This window comes from Aedes albopictus, chromosome 2 (genome assembly GCF_035046485.1).
Source record: "Aedes albopictus strain Foshan chromosome 2, AalbF5, whole genome shotgun sequence".
NCBI lineage: Eukaryota > Metazoa > Arthropoda > Insecta > Diptera > Culicidae > Aedes > Aedes albopictus.
This window is the reverse complement of record NC_085137.1, coordinates 203,383,403-203,403,270: the sequence shown is the minus strand read 5'-3', so window position 1 is coordinate 203,403,270 and position 19,868 is coordinate 203,383,403. Positions and strand designations below refer to the sequence as shown.

The 19,868-nt window shown below is 38.8% G+C and overlaps 1 protein-coding gene across 1 annotated transcript in view; it reads right to left on the bottom strand.

Annotated features, from left to right (window-relative positions):
* LOC109425214 (tyrosine-protein phosphatase Lar) overlaps nucleotides 1-9,775 on the bottom strand; it is an 830,826-nt gene extending 821,051 nt beyond the window's left edge. Inside the window, exon 1 of the mRNA XM_062851024.1 lies at nucleotides 9,683-9,775. The gene's annotated coding sequence lies outside the window, so the exon portion shown is untranslated. The remainder of the gene's footprint in view (nucleotides 1-9,682) is intronic.
* Nucleotides 9,776-19,868: the final 10,093 nt, after the last annotated feature.

Here is a 19,868-nt window from a genome sequence, read left to right as displayed (position 1 = left end):
GCAGAAATTTACAACTTTTACAGGGAAATTACATTTCGGATAATCGAGTCTGGTTTGTACGTGTGATACAAGAAATTTATGTTTTCGGCAAAACATTCTTCCGGTAATTCCTAAGGGAATATTCCCGGTTATTTATTTGGGAATGTTTTTTTTGCAATTTAGGCTGATACAAATTTTATTTTGACTTTTTGTCTCCCCCCCCCCCCTTTCAAAAATTTTTGGCTGGATTTTGCATTTTGAGGGGGCAGATAAAAAAATATTTATCAAAATTTCGGGACTTGCTAAAAACTCTTTTAGAAATCCGATGAGTTTTAAATATTTTTCAATTTAAATGCTTTATTATTTTTCCGTTTTCCCGTTCCGTTCCCGTTCCGGTCCCTGGGCATAGTGTATCATTGTACTTGCCTCACAATATATAATTTCATGCAATGGCAGGCAAAAAAAGCCCTTCAATTGATAACTGTGGAAATGCTCAAAGAACACTAAGTTGAAGTGAGGCAAGCCAAGACCCAGTTGGGACGTGGAGCCATAAAGAAGAAGAAAAAGATGATTTCGGAATACCTTCGGCAATTTCGATATTACTAGCATTGAAAATTTATTTGGGAATTTCATCCTTTGGAAATTTTGGAAGCTTCGATTATTACTTTGGGAACTTCTTCGGTAATTCCTTTGGAAATTGATTTGAAAAATTTACTATAAAATTTCCTTCGGGAATTTATTTGAAAAAAAAAAGTTTTTTTTAACTCTGCCATGGTGATTTTACGAAACTTTACTTTTGGAGTTCTTTCTAAATTTTCTTCAGAAATTCCTTCGATGTCTTTGATAAAAATTCTTTGAGAATTTCTTCTAAATTTTTTTTGTTAAAGTTTGTGGGAATTTTTATAGTATATATGTCGGAAATTTATTTTGAGATTGGATTTGGCCAATTTCTTTTAAAAGGATTAATATTTTCTTCAGGAATTCCTCTGGTAATTCTTATATGAATTCTTTTGGCAAATACTTTGAAAGTTTTAATGAAATTTAGATGATTTTTTCCGACAATTTCTTTGGGAATTTGTCAGGAAGTTTTTCGTGAGTTTCATAGGATTTTCTTTGAACAAATCCAGTTGAGAATTTGTGAATTTCCAATTCAGCAATTCTCGGAAGCAATAAATATAAATACAATTAAATCATAAAGAATTACAAAAATAATCATGGTAAAATTGCCAGAGATATTTGCAAAATAACTGAAAAGGAAAAAATATCCAAAGCATTTCTGATTAAATTCCGTTGAAACTATCTAAAAAATTAAAAAAAAAAAAAACTATGCCGAAGCAATCCTCAAAAAATTCTGTGCCTTCTAAATAATTACAAGTTTTTTCCGTACAATCCTATAGGATTTCACTAGAGATATCCCTAGTAATACCTTCTAAGATTTCTCCGGAAATTTTAACTATTCCCGAAATTCGTTTAGGAATGCCTCTAGAGATTTGTATCAGGATTACTTCAGCTGAAATTCCTTGAAGAAGGCCAAGAGGAATTCCAGGATTTCTACAGTAATCCATGAAAAAAAAAAACTCTAGAGGTATGCCTGGATGAGTCTTTGAAAAAATGCCTGGAAGAATCTGGAAGTATCCTAGGAAAACTGCCTAGAAGAATCCTAGCAAGAATTCCAGGAGAAATCCTAGAGGGATTCCTGAAGGTATCACTGTGAGAATTTCTGGAGGAGACCTAAGAGGCATTCCTGAAACATTAGAAGCAGCAAGAATCGCATATGTAATCCCAGGAGGAGTTCCTGGATGAAAGTCAAGCGGGATCCTTGGAAAAATCCAATAAAAAAGTAATTGGAGAAATCCCAGAAAAAAAATTAGTATTTCCAGGAGAAAACATCGAAGGTACTTCTGCAAGGCTCCTAGAAAGATTGCCTTGAATAATCCTAGCAAGTTTTTTGGAGAATCCCGGGAGAAATTCTTAGAGGAACCCGTAGAAGAATTCCGGCAGATATAACAGTAAGAATTTCTGGAGGAGTGCGAGGAGGAATTGCTGGAAGATCCACAGCAGGAATAGCATGAAAAATCGAACTGAAATTTCTGGAGGAAGGCCAAGAGGAGTTAAATATATCGGATAAAAATTCCTAGAGGAATCACCGGAGAGCTTCTGAAGAAATCACAGGAAAAATCTCAGGAGGTATTCGTAGAAGGATTCTGTGGTGTATTGTGGAAATCTTAGGAGGAATTGCTGGAGGAAACTATACAAGAATTTATAGGGAAACCCAATCAGGAATGCCTGGGGGAATCGAAAGGAAAAAATCATGGAATACCTAGAGAAGTCCCTGCAAGGACCGGTAGAGGTATTCTGGAAGAATCTATGGGGAAGGCCCTGAAGGAATCGCAGGAGGATTTTCTGAAGAAATACCAGAACGATTTCCCGGAAGAACTGCAGCCATATTGTTAGGATAAATTTGTTTAGGAATCACTAGAAGAATTTCTAGAAGTATCATAGTAAGAATTTCTGAAGGAATTGCTGGACGAACTGCAGGAGGAGTTGTTTGAGGTATTCTTGGTGGAGGGCCAAATGGATTTTCTGTAGGGATTCCATGAGGAATTTCTGGAGGAATTTTTGGATAAAATCTCTGGAGAAATTCCTGGATGAGTCCTTGGAAAAATCCCTGGTAGAACAACAAAAGAGATTTCTGCAAGAATTCCAGGGAGATTGCCTGGAAAGATCCCTGCAAATAGACAGGAGTAAGCTCTAAAAGAAACCTTAGCATAATTTCTGAAGTACCACAGTAAGAATTTCTGGAGGAAGAATAGCTGGAAAAACCGCAGGAATTGCTTGAGGAATCCCAGCAGGAATATCCGAAGGAATTCCTAGAATTCCGAGAGGTTTCATAGAAGTAATTTCTGGAGGAATCCTAGAATCAGGAATGCCGGGGGTATCCTAAGAGAATTTCCTCTAATATATGCCTAGAGGAATACATACACCGTGTCCAATAAGTTCTCATACAAAATCAAATTGAATTCATTTCTTGTATGTTATTAGGATTTTCAAAGTAAGTTTATTTATTGAAAGGCCAACTAACATTGATCAAATACAGCATATGTTTTGGAATTAATTGTCCATTATCCTTCTCTGCTGATCGCTTATGTGTCGTAAGTCGATTTCAGCTGGCACGCACGCCATTTCATTGGTATTTCGTCTCATATTAACGGGTAAAGGTTTAAGGGTGAAACAAATTAGGTTCCTGTCCGCACCATTGGTAGTAGTAACTATGACCAGAAGAGAAAAAAAATATAACATTCCGTATTGGTGAAGTACGAAGCCGTTTTGTGTTGTACAAAATAAAACGTAAATTAAACAAAAATGTACATCTACCTGTTTTAATGAAATTTGTTGTGTTAAAGAAGCATGGCTGCATATTATCTTATTGATTCACATTATTCTCACTTCTATAACATGATTGTGTTCCTATTGTGGTAAATTTTGTTCAAAATTTATGTTTTATGATGTTTATCTTTAATATAACGGTCATTTTCAAGAAAATCAGCCCAAGTTGAGCTTACTAGGAAATTTCGTACCATATCATCACTAAAATTGCTTAAATTTAACCTTAGTATAACAATTTGGTACAATACTGGGGATAAAAACTGAAAATTTAACCTCATGGACTCTATTTAGCTACCGTAGAATGAAAAACTTTTCGAACATTTTTCTTGCGTGCCGGAGCAAACGGATCTCAGAAAACGGAAGTGTACTACTAGGCTTCTAAAAACAAACAAAAAATATCGTTATTCTAAACCATATGCTTTATTGAATCAGTATTATGTGGCCCTTCAATACATGTATTCACTTTGAAAATATGAATAACAGATGTGAAATAAAATTAAAATTTCTAAATTTGTATTTTGTATGAGAACTTATTGGACACGGTGTACAGTACTCCTTGAAAGAATCGGTAGAAGTATACTGGAGGAATCCCTGACGGAATCGCAGGGGGAATTTCTGGAGGAATCTCAGTAAGATATCCCGAAAGTGTTGCAACAAGTAAGTATGCCAGGAGTCCTAATTATTCTGAATATAATTTTGAAGGAGTCCTAATGGGAATTGCTTGAAGATTTCCAGCTGGAATTCATGAAGGGAGGCCAATAGAAGTTCTTGGAGAAATCCCCTGTGGCATTTCTGAAAGTACCTTTGGAGAAAATCCTGGTTAAATCCTTGAATAAATCTCTGGAATAATCACCGAAGGGATTTTTAGAAAAAATCCAAGTAGATTTTCCGGAAGAATTGCCGAAGAATCTTCCCTAGTAGAATTCCTGAAGGTACCACAGTGAGAGTTTTTGGAAGAGTTCTAAGAGATTCGCAGCAGGAGCTGCTTGAGAAATCATAACCACAATTCCCGGAAGAAGGCCAATAAAAGCTGGAGAAATTTCATGAGAAATTTCTGGAAGAATCACTGAATTAAATCTGAATAAAATAAAAGGAATCGCCTGAGGAGCTTCTGAAAGAATCCCAGGAAGATTATCTAGCTAGAATAATCCCACCAGGAATTCCTCAAGGAATCCCAAGAGAAAATTTTAGAGGTATTCCTAGAATAATTCCGAGAAGTATCATAGTAAGAATTTCCAAAGAAATCCTAGGAGAAATTACTGGATCAATCTCTTTTTAGTATGTACAACCCCATCAGGACGAACTGCCTGGAAAATCCTAAGGGAAGTTTATTGAAGAAATATCGGGATGAATCCATAAAGGAAGCCTATAGAAATCACTGTATGATTAGATTGAGGTATTTCTGGAGGAATCCATGGAGAAGTCTGCTGATTGTTCTCACCGATATTCAAAACGTCAAAACGTACAACAGGTATATAAGTAATTACGGGTGTGCTTATATTTTATTCGATAGTGGCACATTAATATTGGAATTATTGTGTGAAGTTTAGGTCTGAAATTTTAGGTAATTATCAAGAAAAAATTCTAGGGGGTGCCAAATTTGTTCTAGGGGGTGCCAGGCACCCCTGGAACCCCCCCTAGCTACGCCAATGAGTGTTTGTGTGTAGTGGTATGGAACCTGTGGAACCGTGTAGCGCATCTTAATATTTACAACGAATGAGTTATGATTTATCACATTTTCGGTACGTTTTTAATACATTAATTGGTAGAAAAAGCATATCTCAATTATTGGTAGCTTTTTTTGTTTTGCGTGTTGGAAGTATTGAGGAGCGATATCAAGCTCGTGGATCTTGGAGCCGACAAACGTAGTATTAGACGTATTCGTTGAGGCAAGATGATCCGCTATCTCTAGCGCGATAAAACACGCAATAATGCCGCCTACAAGTGTATTGCGGAAGAAGTCTTTGCCAAGGGTGTCGAGGGCTATCACACCGGAAGCGACTCTGAAAGCTCAAAACCTAGACAAAATTACTAACGCGGAATTAAGCGCTCGTCACGGCACTGCGGTCACAGTGCAAAGTACAGTTAGACACCGCAGCCGTTCGGCTATGAGAAGGCCCAGCAGGGACCTCTGAGGGCTTTGCGGTCGTCAAGGTAAACGGGGTCTTCTTCCGTTGTTGCTATTCGCCTTCACGTTAGTCAATCCAGCTGTTCCCACAGATGATGGACTGTATAACGACCGTGCCGACAGGGAGAAGGTCGACGGTAATATCAGGTGACTTCAATACATGGGTCAGTACAGCATCGACTACAACAACAGCAAACAAAGGGTAGGGGAAGAGGCGACTAGGCCAAGACCAAGATAAGGGTAAGCTAAGAGACTTGCTTTGAGGGTCTCTGTCAGAGTGCCAATGTGATTTTGTGGTGTGATGCCTACAGGATCGTGATGACCACGACAAAGCGGTGTAATGGCTCCTACAGAGCATTCTTCAGAGCTTTTGGAGAGGATGATCATCGAGGGGCTTTTTCCGCGGCATGGCCTGCTTTCGTAGAACAGCCGGGGATCGGGGCTGGCGATGAGGAACTTGTGGGGATAGCAAAGTCCCTTAGCGTAGGCAAAGGCCCAGGTCCGGACAGAGTTCCAAACTTGGCCTTAAATGTAGCTATTGCAGAGGCTCCCGCGATGTTCAGGTCTGCAATGCCTGGACGAGGAAATTTTCCCAGAGGTTTGAAAGTGACAGAGCCTGGTTCTATTGTCAAAGGAGGGGAAACCACTCGGAGACCCGGATTCTCGGAATTTATTTCCAGAATCGAGTACTAGTTTGCGACATAGAGGTGTAGGGTTCCATCGTGGGTCCGCTGTTATGGAATGTCATGTATGACTAGGTGTTGAGGTTAGAGTTCCCGGCGGGGGTGGAGATTGTCGGCTTTTCTGACGACATTACGCTGGAGGTATACGGTAAATCGATCGAAGAAGTGGAATTGATTGCTGCCGACTCGATCGCGGTTGTAGAGGAGCGGATGAGCTCTAGGACATTGGAATTGGCTCATAAAAAAAACGAAGGTGGTGATTGTGAACAACCGAAAGTTGCTCTGACTAATCAGCGCTAATCAGTGTAAGTGATTGCACTATCACTTCGAAGCGCTCCGTCAAACACTTGTGATGCGCTCTGCGTCATCACAGGTAAGGTGTCTGTCGGCATCCTTATCAGGGAGGGAGTGCTTTGGATTCTCGGATAAACTAATACGATTGATCAAGGCGACGATGGATCGAGTGATGTGCGTAGTTCGAGTATCAGGGACACTATCGAGTCCCTTCAAATCTCGCAGAGGGTTACTGCAAGGTAATGGTCTTTCGTGCTTGCTGTTCAACATTGCGTAAGAAGGTGTAATAAGGAGAGCGGGGATAAACACGAGTGGGACGATTCTCACGAAGTCCGTTCAGCTGCTTAGTTTCGCTGATGGTTTTGATATTATTGCTTGTAAACGTACATCCGACTAAACTTGGAAACGTACATCCGACTAACGAGTGAAGCCAGGCGCATCGGATTAGTCATCAATGTGTCGAAGACAAAGTACATGATGGTAAAGGGCTCCAAGGAGGAATCACCGCGCCCGCCATTCCGAATTTCTATCGACGGTGATGAAATCGAGGCGGTTGAACAATTCGTGTACTTGGGCTCACTGGTGACCACCGACAACGACACCAGCGGAGAAATTCAGAGGCGCATTGTGACAGGAAATCGTGCTTACTTTGGACTCCACAGAACTCTACGATCGAATAAAGTTCGCCGTAACACGAAGTTAACCATCTACAAAACGCTGATTAGACCGGTCGTCCTCTATGGGCACGAAACATGGACCCTACGTGCAGAGGACCAACGCGCCCTTTTAGTTTTCGAACGGAAGGTTGCGTACCATCTACGGCGGAGTGCAGATGGAAGATGGGACTTGGAGAAGACGAATGAACCACGAGCTGCGTCAGCTGCTGAGACAACCCACCAACGTCCATACCGTCAAAATCGAGAGGCTACGGTGGGCGGGTCACGTCATCAGGATGTCGGAAAGCAACCCGACTGAAATGGTTCTCGAGAGTCATCCGACCGGTACAAGAAGACGTGGAGCGCAGCGAGCTAGGTGGGTCGACCAAATGGAGGACGATCTGCGGACCCTACGCAGGTTCTCCCGAACGCTTGTGCTGGTTTAGAGAAAATGGCGGAAACTCCGGTCAATCTTGTCCAGAGTATGTGTAGGAATGAGTTTGGCTGGAATGCCGTGAATTGGCTGGTGGCGCGTGAACTCGGAGAATGGCTAGTTCAAACGCTATACAAGAGATGATCCAAGAGTTCGGAGTCGGCCCGGTGCCCTGCGGTCGAAATCGACTCTTACAGCGATTAAGTAGCCACGCGGAAAACATCCTATAGTAGCGTTGCTGTTGTGGCGTCCGGTTTACTGGATTGAATCGGAGACCGCGATTTGAAAGGGGTCCTCGGCAAGTTCGGGGCAGTGGGAGGCCCCTTGGCGGTACGTCGTTCTGTGTGCTGGCTGATATGGCCTTACTTGTGGGAAGGTCAAATCGCTGTGCACGCGGTATCAGTTCAAGATACTTGCTGTGCAGTTGGATGCAGGCATGGTGACGCCCTTGCCTGCCTTCCGGAGACAAAGGTAATGATCATTCGGAACTTGCTAAGCGCCAGCATGTAACCTTTTTGGACTCCCCAAAGCGAATCATCCATGGTCATTGCTGTAGCCTACGCAGCGAACCGTGAAGGTGCGATGTGCACTAGTTCCTGAAACAATGCCTTCTTGGTGGTTGCGGGGAGATGAAGGGTTTGGCGACCATGGAAATGCTGTTTAGTGGGTTGTGGAAAGAGAAATCTTGGCTTACACTCTATTTTTGTAGAAGTTTATACTACCTGGACCTCCCTGTTAAGGTGTCTATTGAGCTGATTATTCCCCAGGGTTTAGAAGAAAAAAAAATCCTCCGGTGGATCAAATGGTATGCGTATCGGGTATACTATGTTAAAATCACCGGCATGGATCGTAGGGTCTCCAGTTAGCCTAGTGGTTAAGGCTATGGATCGCCAATCCGGAGATGGCGGGTTCGATTCCCGTTCCGGTTGGGAAAATTTGCTTAAATCCCTGGGCATAGTGTATCATTGTACTTGTTCCACAATATACAATTTCATGCAATGGCAACCAAAGAAAGCCCTTCAATTAATAACTGTGGAAGTACTCATAGTACACTAAGTTGAAGCGAGACAGGCCAAGTCCCAGTTGGGACGTAGAGCCATAAAGAAGAAGAAGGATCGTAGGACAGTCGATGCATTTGTTCCTCTGAAGAGGAAGACTGCGAAGACATGGCATTCAGGAAACTGGAGCAACATCTCCCAAAATAGAAGAAGATAATGCTCTACTATACACTTGGCAACGGAGAAAAAGCCAACAAGATAGGTAACTTAGCATCGGAGAATCCATCACCTTCGCAACGTATTTGTCGGAGACACCACTCTTTCAACATGATTTTTTTTTTTGCAGTAACCGCAAATGATTCTGACCTCACAATAAATCCCGAGAAGTAAATGTACAAAGTAAAAAAGATTTTTTTTTTTTTCTATCATTCCGCTCCTGTGCAAAAGTTGACCTCAATGGTTTTCACATGTTTCTGCGAAATCTTCAACTATCATCACTAAGATGAAGACAAAATGACTACGGCAAACATAGCTGCAGACCAAACAGGAAAGACTTATATGTAGATAGTCGAACAAAGCGTAAAATCTTCAATACCATTGATTTGGGATTACTAAGGATAACTAAGTACTTTAACCAGACTTTTTGAAATTTGGTTGTTTTTAATTTTATTTCTCTGGGAAATGAGGCCAAGAATACAAAAATTCAAAAGATCAATCACTTCAATAAATAAAGAAAATTTAGAACCCTTCTGTTTAACAAATTTATTATCGATTGCTGGTGAATCAAATTCAGTACAGCCTTGTTTTTATTACTTTACAAGTCCTCTAACAAGAAATCAAAAGAAATGGTGCACTTTAAGCCATATTCCCTTATTTATGGATACATCTACCATTGGAGGGTATCGCAAACCGGAGGTGAGAGCTGTATTTAATACGTCAAGAAAGAAAAAAAAACTTATGTCTTCATTTTCCGCACACAATAGGATATGACACATGAAGAAGCAACATTGTACGATGAGCAAGAAGTTTCAAAGCAAACGCGCTAAATCCGTCCCCGCTAGCCTAGCATGGTATGATCCAGTACAGTGTAGTGACTGGCTGGCTGTGGTGTGGTGTGTACTTACGTGAGAAACCAGGAACCTCGTTATGATTATTTACTCGGCGCAGTGTGCCAGCAGGGCTGGGAGCAGGCACACGCTAAACACACACAGCAGCGTTTCGAGATGCGACATATGGGAGCAGCAGCAGCAGCATCAGAGCTAGGCCAAGATGTTTTGATCTGTGCTGTGGACGAAAATTGGAGAGAAGAGAAATGGGAAAATAAATAAACATAAATTTCTTTGGACCTTTTTTCCTGCTGATGGGTTAGAGTATGGAGCTGCTGAAAGACAAGATAGAAGGAAGGCACTACACCGCTCGCTCGTATGGGGTGTGATACTTTGTTCCGCAAGACTGGCTAAAAGCCAAAGAGCGCCTTCGTGGGTGATTAGGATGTGTCAGGGTTGAATTTAGAATTATTTAATTTGATGAGTTGTTTATAGTTGAGGTCGAGATCGTTTAACATTCAGCGACATTATATGTAAGTGTTGAAGATATTTTTGGTCTATTGTGATTTTCTTTCCACATAAACACAATTTTGCTAAAAAAAAAAAATCTTCTTATTCTTATTTCCCATCTCATTCCATTTTATAACTAAATACAGATCGGACACGACTATCCGGAGTTGGGTTCTGAAGCTTCCCTATATTATATCTGGCAAACGGAATGCTGTTGAAATCTGAAATTTTGACTGAATGTTAATCAAAATTGGCCTAATAAAATGTCGAAATTTCAGTTTCATACAACATGCCGTTTCCAAGATACATATTTGGGAAGCTTCAGAACCCGACTCCGGATAATCGAGTCTGACCTGTATTGGAAACATATGTGGCGAAATCTTAGAATAGCCAAACGGTGACTTGATCCTCCTATAGCATTATTCCTGGAAACATTAACGGGTACAAGCCTTGTAAGTATAAGTATTTGCTGGCAGAATGATATAACACATTTTAAAAGAATTGCTTGAAAAAATAATTTCCTTGCTTAACCCGTTTCACAGTGGCCGAAAGCCGGGCAAAACCTCAAAAATCGACTTCATTTTATTATTTTTCTAACATTTTTCTTCCAATATAGATACAGTGGTTTTTCGATTTTGTCACGGTTCTATTTAATAACGCTCCATTATATCGCTCTCGATTCTAGCACGATATTTTTTTCAATTATATCACGTTATTAAAATCGATAGAATTATTGCTCAAAATATACTATAAACTAAAGGTGTCAGGCCATTCGGCCGAAGGTCATTAGGCCGAATGGTCACTGAGACAAACCCTGCTTCTCAGTTTAATGTTCTATGAACACTTCCACAGTTATTAACTGAGAGCTTCCTCTGCAAATGACCATTTTGCATGTGTGTATCGTGTGACAGGCACGAAGATACTTTATTTATGCTGATTCTACTGATATTTTACCCATGATTTTTTCTTCTTTTAAATATAGGCTGTTCTTTCTAGTATCATTGCTAAAATAGTTTTTGGCGCTGAAGCTGCTGATATTCAATTCATAAATTTTTCCTTCTTTAAAACATAGGCTATTCTTTCTAGTTTCATTGTTAAACTTGTTTTTGGCAAAAATTGTTGGAAAAGGTAAACACAACGGCTAACTTTCAATTCGTCCTGATGACCGTTCGGCCTAATGACCATTCGGCCTAATGACCTTCGGCCTAATGACCCAGCATCGATTACAGACTGTACGCCGGACTCGATTATCCAGAGCTACGTCCTAAAACTTCTCAATTATTTATCTAACAAATGGAATGCTGTACAAAGCCGTAACTTTGACTAAGTATTATTCAAAGTTGGTTTGACAAAATGCTTGGTATGCTTTAGAATTCACTCTGGGTTGAGTATGGTCTATATTTGATTTGTATTAACAGGAATGTCATGGTCTTATCTTGATTAGTCTAGAGTCTAGACAGACCAATATGTGAAAAGGATGGAACAACTTTTGAACGCCTAGTTTCTTCCGATCCTCTTATGTGTATTTCAATTTATTTATGCAAACTTATCCCGTTATCAGATAGAGGGGAGACTGCTGTACCTGTTACTGATAAGAGATTGTACAAATAACTGCAGAAATTGCAATGGCTGTTACGCCTGTTTCACATGTTGGTCTAGAACAAATCGAAAGGAAAGCTTTACACCACTCTATGATGCAACAGAAAAAGCAGTACAGAATGACATCTAGATCTTTTTTTTAATTTAACGGTTTTCCAAATTCATATGTAATTGTGACGAGTCCATTTTTTTTTAATTTTTTTATTTATTTTTTTTTGCGTCGGGCAGTTTTTCCCAAAAGTGACATTCACGACTTCCCAATTTATTGTCACCTCGCTTCATGTAGAACAATGAAGTCGTGCCAGCAAGTGTTTTGGAAGTTCGCCAATCAATATCCAATATTGGAAACATAAGGATTTTATCTTTCCAATAATACTTGTACAAACCTGGAACATTGCTTTGAAAAGACTAAATTCAGTCAACAGCTTTGTGGTGACGAGTGTTCTATCCGCGCACATTTATACATTGCAATCGTGTGCATACATGCAACTGTGCGGCGACGACAGTCGGTACATGCTCTGCTGCGCAGCAGCCGAATAGTCAGTTCGTTATACACTCTTGTGCTTATCACACGCGGCTACCACAAGTGGCGACGAGGATGAAAAATAAAGTTGAATGATTTGCGGATAAAGCAGATCTTATTTATTTCGTTTGAGTATCGGTCAATGCATCAGTGAATTTATTAATTTTCGTTATATTATGTGTTATATGCAATGAAAGCTGTTGATAAAAAAAATGGAATGAAGAAAGAAATAATGTTGTGCTGGTGTTTACACAGTGGTGTAGTTTTTTTTCTGTTGATCATTGATTTTAGTGAAACAAATGCGAATAGAACATATTAAAAGAAAAGTTATTATTTGAAGAAACAGAAGATTTTGATTTGCTTCACAGTGAACAGCGGAAAAGTGGTGATACGACGCCCCGACCGCTTCGTACAGGCTTTGTGCGAAGGTGGTGACCTTGACACATTGTTTCCTGCATGCGGTGCCGAATAAAAAAGCGTTCTATAGTGAGTGTGTGGCATTGCGGGTAAGCAGGTGAGCGAAAAAAAGGCTGTTATGTGTGAATTGCAGGTAATGGAAAGCGATGTGGCTTTGTGTAATAATGGAAAGGTGAGTAAAACATAATCTTTGCGTTGATGTTCCTTCGATACACTGCCGTAAAGCCGTGTTGGAAGTTGTACTAAAAGGTGTGTATGCAAAACCATGTTAACACTGATTGATTTTACTATAGCTACTTGGTTTCCAAAGCTTTCCGAGATTTGTTTTAAATGCATTTGGAATACTTTAGAAACAAGAAGTTTTAGAAATGTGAGATGCTGAAAATTATGTCATATGTCACGAGAGAAATGCAGATTAGCATCTTGAAATAGGAATGGTCTTAGTAACGTAGTGAACTAAGCATGACAAAGTGACTCATGTTACGAAGAGCTTCGATGATATCGTGATTAAATTCACTTAAGCTGAAACAAAAAATCTGAATGTGAAGAATTGTGATTGAATTCACTGATGAGATCGATAAACTTCTGAAAGGATTAGCTAAAGAGTGATTTTACAAAAAACTGCTACTGTTCTTACAGAATATTCAAGTCGTTGTATCCTACCAGTTTTGACATTTAGTGGATGCTGTGTTCATCGTACATTTCAGCGGCCGTTATCCTGCATACCTTTTAAGATAGTCATGAGCATGCGATATTTAGATACATTTTACAATTCAGAGCGTGTACAAATTCAAAAATACGTGAAAAATATGTACAAATGTATTGTATGTGAGACATTTGCTAGGTTAACTTAAATCATTTTTGAATCGCTGTTTCTTCTGAAGGTCATAATGCGCACAACCGTTGAATATATTGTTCAGGGTCTCCAGTTAGCCTAGTGGTTAAGGCTATGGATCGCCAATCCGGAGACGGCGGGTTCGATTCCCGTAACGGTCGGGAAAATTTTCTCGACTCTCTGGGCATAGTGTATCATTGTGCTTGCCTCACAATATACTAATTCATGCAATGGCTGGCAAAGAAAGCCCTCCAAATAATAACTGTGGAAGTGCTCAAAGAACACTAAGTTGGAGAGAGGCAGGCCAAGTTCCAGTGGGAACGTAGAGCCATACAGAAGAAGAAGAAGAAGAAGATATTGTTTCATTGGACGGATAACGTTAATGCTCGAGATGGTGATCGTTTCGGGGAAATAAAAAAAAAATCCAAAATGTATTATCTGGTTGTTGTGCAGTATCGATAGCTGCTCTAATAAATCTTGCTAGCTTCGTGGATACGTCGGTTTCATTCTCGTTTTACAATAGACTTTTCAGATTAATGTTGTTCAACGTCATAAATGGGACAGCGCACACTATGATCGGATATTCACGGTATTTCTGAAACGTTCTTTTAAACAAATCTGTTGTGCTGTGCTGTTATTTTATGTGGTGATGTTGGGTCAAGCTTACAATTCTCTCAATTATGGTCCTTATTTATTTTCTGGATCGGTTACATAAACTATGGCTGCTTTTCCCAAATCTTCCTTTTTCGTAATAAAAGAAAAATTGTGTAAGCCGCACTACCTAATTCTCGGCGAGCTATGTTGCTAGGATTGTCATAAGGTATAGTTGCCAAAACAGATGCTGATGCAGAACAGATGCACCTCTTCCATCTCACTGAAATTAGGATAACATTTCTCAAGGTGCAGCACCATTCAAATACCTACGCAACACTTACTGGCAATCATTGTTATCAGCTGACTTGAGATATAGGAACAAATAAAAAAAAACAGAGCTTTGGACGCGTTTTTCAGTTCCATTCCATTTGCAGTATTGTCTTGTCATAATGATGAACTTCGAAACATCAACAGTGCATGGAATGGGTTTCATTTGAGTTGTGATTCAGTTCACTGCTCACAAAGACACGGTGATAACATATACCAAAGGCAGTTGGAGATTACTGTGATTGAATTCACTCGGAGACTTCGGTAACATATGTGATTAAATTCACTGATAATGTTATGAACAGAATGTGACAAAGTTACAGAGAGCACATTGAGCTGTGATTGAATTCACTGAAAGTACGTGGAAGATACTGTGATTAAATTCACTTGTAAATGACATGTGATTTAATTCACTGTGGTGTGATGAAAAAGGAATTCATTAAGGCAATGGAAGTGCATGAAAGCAGTTGTGATTAAATTCACTGATCAGTTCAGTCCATCTGAGAGTACATAGAATGGCGTGATTAAATTCACTAAATTACAGAGAAGAATACTAGTGTAAATGATTGTACTCATTTAGAGCGTACTGCAAGAACTGTGATTAAATTCACTGAGAACATATAGAAAGTTGTGACTGAATTCACTGTTACATGAAAAAAAGATAGGAATGCTTCTGTATAAAAAAATTACATTAGATGCCGCTGTTATAAAAAAAATCTGAACAAAAAAGGGGTAGCCTACCAATTCTCATTATTTTATCTACTTCATTGTACAATAAATAAAACAGTTGTATGGTAACCTCAAAATCGCATTCTATTATTCAACTATATTATCGTCATAAATTTTATATGAGGAAGTTCTAAAAAAAAATTACTTAAACTTCATTTATATACAACTATAAAAAAATGCAACATATCCGACAGAGCTTAAATGTTTTGGTGTTAATTCTGTTTGAATCACTCACGAGTTAAAAAATATTTTTTTTTCTCTGAAAAAACATGAAAACTTTTGGTCCGGGACTTCCAGTTCGTGTATAAGGTAAAGTTTTGGTTCGTCAATCCAGAGCCGGTTCGATTTCCGTTCCGGTGGGGACTCAAATTCCTACATAAAATGATTCTTTCAATGTCAGGCGAGGAGAGTCCTTCTGTTAATAACTGGGGAAGTATGCGAAGAAAACTGTGTTGAAGGGAGAGAGGGGTTCCAGTGGATATGTGGAGCCGGAAGAAGAAGGAGAAGTATTAATTTGTGCAGTGTATTGAGAAATTGTGATTAAATTCACTGGCTGAGAGTATGAAAAATACTGAAAGCATACAGGAAGCACTGTAATTGTAACTGATGAACAAATTGAAAGAATAAATGCGATTTGTGAATCACCTAGATTGTAGCAGTGTGGGCGGACGAACTCATAACAATAGGATGCGTGAAATGAAGCTTGATTTACTTAGAAGGGTAGTAAAGAAAAAAATCCCAGAGGATGCGTCAGCGAGGATTCCTACATGGATTTTGTAGAGATGAACTAGTATTATTGTCAATATCATAACACTTGGATTATACAGATATTATATAACGAGACTAGAACGAAAGACTGAGTTTTAGAAGGATTACGCTTAAACGACTCCGAGAAAATAATCAATATATAGGACCATTTATTCATAGCAGGCTGTACTATTCCTTGGAGTTGAGAAGAATTCAAATGCACTTAAATCTTCAGACGATTGGAAACAGTTTACCAACATGCTGAACGTGAGAAATTATAACTTGTGAAATATAAGTGCTCGGAATCTGATAACTGTGGAAACTAAGGAATAGTGTGCAAGACGAACTCGAGTAAATATATCCTTCTTATCGTGCATTGACAATATATGTACGATCAAGTAATAACAATCCAATAATAACAGAATGAAGACTAGAGTGGGTCATCGTTTATATGGAAAAATGAAAAATTCAATGGTATCCCATCAGATCAAAGCTTTTTTGATCCCATTTCAGGACCCAAATAAGTGTGCAAAATTTCGGCACGATCGGTTATATCTACGTTTTGCGCATCACGTTTGAAGTTTGTATGGAGTTTTACATGGGAAAACACACTTTTTTGCATTTCTTTCATAACAAGCTCGAATTTTTTTAAAACCATGTAACCGATAAAAGGAAAACATAGCCTAGGGTGTTCTGAAAAACTTTGTCGAAGACCGCGAAGTGTTCTGATGCTTATGAAAAAAGTTATAGCATTGGCATTGCTTGGCGAAACAGCATGATTTTGTTGCTATTGTTATTCCTTTACATGTTAAAACCTAAACACATGCATGTGGTTCGTTGGTTATAACTATTTTCACAAGCATCGTATCGCTTTGCGGTCTTCAACAAAGTCTTTCAGAACATCCTAGGCTATCATTTTACAGTATCGGTTTAAAAGTTTCAGACAAACTTTTTCAACTTATGACAAAAATGCAAAAAAGTATGTTTTCCCATACAAAATCCCATACAAATTTCAATTGCAATGCGCAAAGTGTAGACGCAACCGATCGTGCTCAAATTTTGCACAGATACTCAGGACCCGAAACGGAACCAAAAAAGCTTTGATCTGAGAAAACGGTTCCGATGACCCACGCTAATGAAGACAGGTATATACTAAATAGAGACAAGCATAGAGAATTGCTATTATGTACTGCAAACCATGGGCTTCGAGACTGTGCGGCTAGCAGCGTCAGTCGTCTAGGCGTGTCGTAAGCCGCGGAGTGTGGGTTCGATTCCCGCTTCAGTCAAAGAAAACTTTTCGTCAAACGGAAAATTGTCAACTGGGCCACTGAGTGTTATATGTATTGTCCGTTGCCTAATGATAGTGCTTGTTCAGTCTGTACAACCTCTGGTTGAAGACGGTGTAGTGTCTTTTATATGCTACTAGCTGTCCCCGGCAAACTTTGTCTTGCCTACTGCGTTTTTTTTTTTTTGACATTTGAAGTCCCTAGCCAAGCGCCCAAGTACCCGTTCCAAATGTATGAAAACCCGATTTTCAAAAACTCTCAATTTTCCCATGTTTTAGGCCTCCTAAACCTTCCTTGGGTGAAAACTAACAGTACAAAACTTAGACGACTCAAATCGGACCATCCGTTCGCAAGTTATGCGCGGTCCCACGTATGCCACTGCATTTTTATATATATAGATATTTGAGCTATTTCACTTCTATCTCCGCAAACTCAGTAGCTCGCTCAGTAGGTAACACAGCAAAAAAGAGTCAATTCGAATGCATTGAATAATAATCTTTTAAACCGGAAAAATATGTGTTTTTTGGGAAATATGAAGGAGGAGAAAGAGCAGACAGAATGCAGTAGAGCCTCAGCAACAACAGAAGTGAATGAAGGATAAACATTTGCCCTGAAAGTTATTATGAAATGCTGACTGGTACAATAATTCAGTAACAATTTTTGAAAACGACGTATAATCAATGGTGTAGCATTGATTATACGTCGTTTTCAAAAATTGTTATTGAATTAGAAACTCATACAGTACCAAACATCTATTGTAACAATACTGCTTTGAATCATTCTATTTTTGATAAGTTCCCATGTCCATTCGTTAATCAGAATCGTGTTCAGATCACTTAGCTAGAGCACAGCTTTTAAAATACAGTTGTACCTGAAAAAACTTTGAACTAATTAACATGCACAATAAAGAAAGGGGGATGTGGTGACGAGTGTTCTATCCGCGCACATTTATACATTGCAATCGTGTGCATACATGCAACTGTGCGGCGACGACAGTCGGTACATGCTCTGCTGCGCAGCAGCCGAATAGTCAGTTCGTTATACACTCTTGTGCTTATCACACGCGGCTACCACAAGATTCATGAGAAAGTACTTTTCTCAAAACTAGTAACATCCTCTTGAAATGTTAATGCTTTTCTGTTCGATTTTTGTAATGCTTTTTTGTGCTTAAATGCATTCTGGTCATTAAGTGCACTCGAAAAAAAAGTTTCAATTTTATCACGCCCCAATGTATCACGCGATTTTATTTTTTATACGTGATATAATCGAAAAAGCACTGTACTTCAACTAAGAAAACCCCAAGTTTTCAAGTCATTTGGTTATAAACTGAGTCTTGTAGAATTTTTCAAAGTTGAGGTTTTGTGTGGTACTTTACTAGTGTTGATTGTTTTTATTTTATGAGCTTTCTTCATGAGCTCGTTGTAAAGCTTAGGAAGATTTGGATAATGTGACAATATTATTGGTGTTGTTGGGTATAAATAACCATGTAATTTCAGGGTTTGTTTGGAATCTAATCACACAATTATTATGTAGGTATTTACAACATGCAAAAGTATTGTCTTTTATGAAATTTTACAGAAAAACTTCGTGTTAAAGAGATCCAGTACTTGTTTAGGAAACATCAGAAAACAACGCCGTATCCCGGATCTGACGTTCAATTTTGTCTAGTTTTTGGCTATATAGGTCACTGTTTGCGCATTTTTGCGCTAAGCGCGAAAATTTATTTATTTGTTTGCTATCGTGTCACAATGGAGCCGCATGGTTGTAGAGGAAGTGATATTGTTTGAAGTTTATATTTAATCTGGACACAATTCAAATGGACTTCGGAATAATAACAATTTAGTGTAATTCTCATTCTAGTAAGAGACCTTCACTAAATTACGTGGTCATAAGGGGAAAAGGGAATGGAGTTTGATAACTGCATAGCCACAGCTCTAACATTTTTTTTTAATTTATTCCATTTATTTTTCTAAATTTTTTAATTATTTGACAGGAAAACACAAGAAGGTGGGCTCTCCAGTTAAAAAGAGTGAGCTGAAGAGAAGGAGAGTGATGACTAAAAATGATAGAGCCTTTATTTACTTGGACGGACGCTACCTACATTCTAACACTTTGATCCTTAAAAATAAAATAAAGACGAAAAACAATCGTGAAAAACATGTAACAATAACCACAAACAATTGCTCATTGGTTTTCTTAAACTAATAGTTTTTTCGATTAATTTAAATCGTTAGAGTTGCTCAAAAAGCTTGGAAGCAATCTCTTCACGAACTTCAATCGTAGTTTCAATATATAGTGACACAAATTCGGCTACATCTGCGCGCTTCCTACACGCACATAGCTACAGTTTAAAGCAGCATCATCTACAAAATATAAAAGGAATTCAACAGACGGCGCAAAATGCTACGTTTTTTTTTGCTGCACATGCGTCGCGATCACCAAAGCAATCTTTAATTATTTTTTTCGATTTTTTTCTTGTTTTTTTTCAAAAACTTGAAGTTTAATTGTATGTTATTCATGCGTTTTCTTAGAACACAATTCTACTGAACGACACACAGAGTGATATAGATTTTGAAAATATTTTGCTGAAGCTCTACTGTTCATCAATATGATAACCGATCTCTAATGATCGTTTATCAACAACTCCTTTCAATATTGCGAATATGTATTGCCAATTCGTTATATATAGGGTTATTT